This window comes from Cebus imitator, unplaced genomic scaffold, assembly GCF_001604975.1.
Source record: "Cebus imitator isolate Cc_AM_T3 unplaced genomic scaffold, Cebus_imitator-1.0 Scaffold36, whole genome shotgun sequence".
In the NCBI taxonomy this organism is placed as follows: domain Eukaryota; kingdom Metazoa; phylum Chordata; class Mammalia; order Primates; family Cebidae; genus Cebus; species Cebus imitator.
Window position 1 is genome coordinate 793491 of NW_016107351.1, and position 3712 is coordinate 797202.

The following is a 3712-nucleotide window of genomic DNA, read 5'->3' on the forward strand; positions in this document are numbered from 1 at the left end:
GCCTCCCAAAGTGCTGGGATTACAGGCTTGAGCCACCGCGCCCGGCTTTTTTGTTAATGTTTAAAAAATATAACTGGCCAGACATGGTGGCTCATACCTGTAATCCCAGCACTTTGGGAGGCTGAGGCAGGTAGATCACCTGAGGTCAGGTGTTTTAGACCAGGCTGGCCAACATGGTGAAACCCCATCTCTACTAAAAATACAAAAATTAGCTGGGCATGGTGGTGGTGCATGCTTGTAATCCCAGCTACTGGGGAGGCTATGGCAGGAGAATTGCTTAAACCCAGGAGGCAGGGGGTGCGATGAGCCAAGACTGCGCCATTGCACACCAGCCTGGGCAACAAGAGCGAAACTCCGTCTCTAAAATAAAATAATAAAAATAAATAAAATAAAAACATAATTGTAATATGGTTAAAGGAACAAATTGAAATAAGCTAATTTTTTTTATCAAATAGCCAATGTCCAATTTTCCACATTGTCTCATAATTTTTTTTACAGTTTGTTTAAATCAGGATCTAAATAAGATCTAGGATGTTCTATTAGTCTGTATTACAAATGGTTTATATGTTTCTTAAGTCTCTTTTTTTTTCTGTGAACTTATGGAAGACATTGAAAAGTCTCTTTTTGTTGAAAAACAACTTGATTTTGACATAACGTGAGGCCTACTTAGAAGTGGCAGAGTTCAGGCTGGACATGATGGTTCATACCTGTAATCCCAGCACTTTGGGTGGCCTAGGTGGGCTGATCACCTGAAGTCAGGAGTTTGAGACCTGCCTGGCCAACATGGCAAAACGCTGTCTCTACAAAAAATAAAAAAATTAGCTGGGCGTAGTGGCGCATGCCTATAGTCCCAGCTACTCAGGAGGCCGAGGCAGGAGAATCGCTTGAACCAGGGAGGCGGAGGTTGCAGTGAGCCAAGATGGTGCTGCTGCACTCCAACTTGGTCAACAGTGGGACTTCCTTAAAAAAAAAAAAAAAAAAAAAAAATTTGCTGAGTTACTGATCTTAAAGTTGTTGTTCTTTGTATATATTATTTAAAAATCAGGTCAGTTGCCTGTAGGGGTTTCCATGTTGACAAAAAGAGTCAAACTGTAAAACATTGAAGAGACGGCCCGTCCTGGTGGCTCACGCCTGTAAACCCAGCACTTTGGGAGGCCGAAGCAGGCTGATCATGTCAGGAGTTCAAGACCATCCTGGTCAACATGGTGAAACCCCATCTCTACTAAAAATACAAAAATTAGCTGGGCATGGTGGCATGTGTCTGTAATCCCAGCTACTTGGGAGGCTGAGGCAGGAGAATTGCCTGAACCTGGGAGGCAGAGGTTGCTGTGAGCTGAGATCACACCACTGCACTCCAGCCTGGTGACAGAATGAGACTCCATCTCTCTCTCTCTCTCTTTTTTTAAATAGAGATGGGGTTTCACCATATTGGCCAGGGTGGTCTCAAACTCCTGACCTTGTGATCCACCCGCCCTGGCCTCCCAAAGTGCTGGTATTACAGGTATGAGCCACTGTGCCCAGCCTCGGCTCCATCTCAAAAAACAAAACAAACAAACAAAACACAGATTGGAAGAGATTCTGTGCCAAATATGAGTGACCAATGGCTGGTGACACAGCCCTTAGGAGATCCTGAGAACATGCACCCAAGGAGGTTAGACTACAGCTTGGCTTTTAGGAAGACATAAGACATTTGTCAATACATGTAGATGTACATTGGTTCAGTTCAGAAAGGTGGGGTGGCCTCAATTGGGGGGTTTCCAGGTCGTAGATTCAAAGATTTTCTGATTGGCAACTGGTTGAAAAAGTTATTGTCTAAAGACCTAGAATTAATAGAAGGGAATGTCTAGGTTAAGATAAGGGCTTGTGGAGACAGCAAGATTTTCATTAAGCAGAGGAAGTCTCCAGGTAGCAGGCTTCAGAAAGAATGGATTGTGCTTCTCTGTTTTCTTTTTTTGAGACAGTGTCTCACTCTGCTGCCTAGGCTGGAGTGCAATGGCATGATCTTGGCTCACTGCAACCTCTGCCTCCCAAGTTCAAGAGATTCTCCTGCCTCAGCCTCCTGAGTATCTGGGACTACAGGTGTGTGCCACCACAGCTGGCTAAATTTTTTATTTTTGGTAGAGACGGGGTTTCACCATGTTAAAGGCCAGGCTGGTCTCAAACTCCTGATCTCGTGATCCACCTGCCTTGGCCTCCCTAAGTGCTGGGATTATAGGTGTGAGCCACTGCACCCAGCCGGATTGTGCTTATCAGAGTTAATTACCTCCGGGAGCAGGAAAAAACCTGGAAAGGAACAGCAATTCTTTACAGAATGTAGACTTTCCTCACAAGGGACAGCTTTGCAGGGCTATTTCAAAATACATTAAATCAATATAATGTGGGGTAAAGTACTTAGATTCCTTTTAGGCCTGTTATCTGTCATGTGATCCTATACCAGAGTCAGGCTGGAATTTGGTGTCATTGCTACAGAATCTACTTTGCAGCCTCAAGATCGGTCTTAATGTTAATGCTGGTCAGCTGTGTGGCTGAATTCCAAAAGGGAGGAGGGAGTGAGGTATGTCAGTCTCCCCCTTCCCATCACTGTCTGATCCAGTGTTTCAGGATAACTTTGGAATGCCCTTGGCCAATAGGCAGGGTCTAGTCAGATGGTTGCAAGTTAGAATTTTATTTCTGGTTTACACCTGCAATTGCTGAGTGCATCCTTGTAGAATCCTTTAGTACATTCTTGTCTTCCAAATTTCCAGTAATTCACTCTAGAAGCTTGTTCACATTTGGGTTAAACTTTTTTTCTGGCAAGACTACTTCATAGATGCTGTTGTATACTTCTGATGTCTAACTGAACTTTTTCTGATGTTAATTAGTGTGGGTAGCCCCCCATATAGGCACTGAGGAATGAGAGCTAAGCAGAGCCCTGGCACAGTTAGGGCTTGAGGAATATCTCACTTTATAGTGTTACTACTCAGCTATTTCCTTTTATATAATCCTTTACATAATCATATATTAGTTTATAGAAATAGGGCTTGAAGAATCCCTTTATATAATCCTCTCTATATAATCATATAATAGTTGACAGTATGAGTGCCTAAAGAATACTTCCCTACATATATATATAATTATATCTTAGTTCATAATCGGAGGAATGCCTAGAGTGGACTCAGTACAGAGCATGAATTAAGGAATAAGCAGCTTATAGTCGGAGGAATGACTAGAGCAGACACAGTGCAGAGCGTGATTTAAGGGAAAACAGCTACACCAGGACAAGAATCCATGGCCCAGGCAGCCGCGTTCAGTATCGTAAAGATACCTGCTGTATGGCAGGCTTGGGGCGAGAGCCACTCCTCCTGATAAAGGAGTTGTAGGACCTTGCTCCCGTTCTTGTGGAAGTGCCCTTGGACCGGCAATCCACCTTGGTGACTGTGAACTTTATCAGCTCTTGCTACTGTGCTGCTTGTAAAGCATCTTCCCGTAGAACCCACTGGAAGCTGCCACGTAGCAGTAACCCTGACAGCTCTGTCACTGCTGTGACTTAAAGCATCCTCCTATAAATCTTCTTAGAAGTAGTTTGCACCCCCTTACTGCACATGGCCCTTGCCTTCGTGGGAACAGACCCCTTGCTGTGCGCTGTCCACTTCCTGGCCTAGGTGACCTAATGGGGGTGGACCCCTTGTTTTACTGCTCACGACCCTATCACTATTCTTTTTTTTTTTTGAGA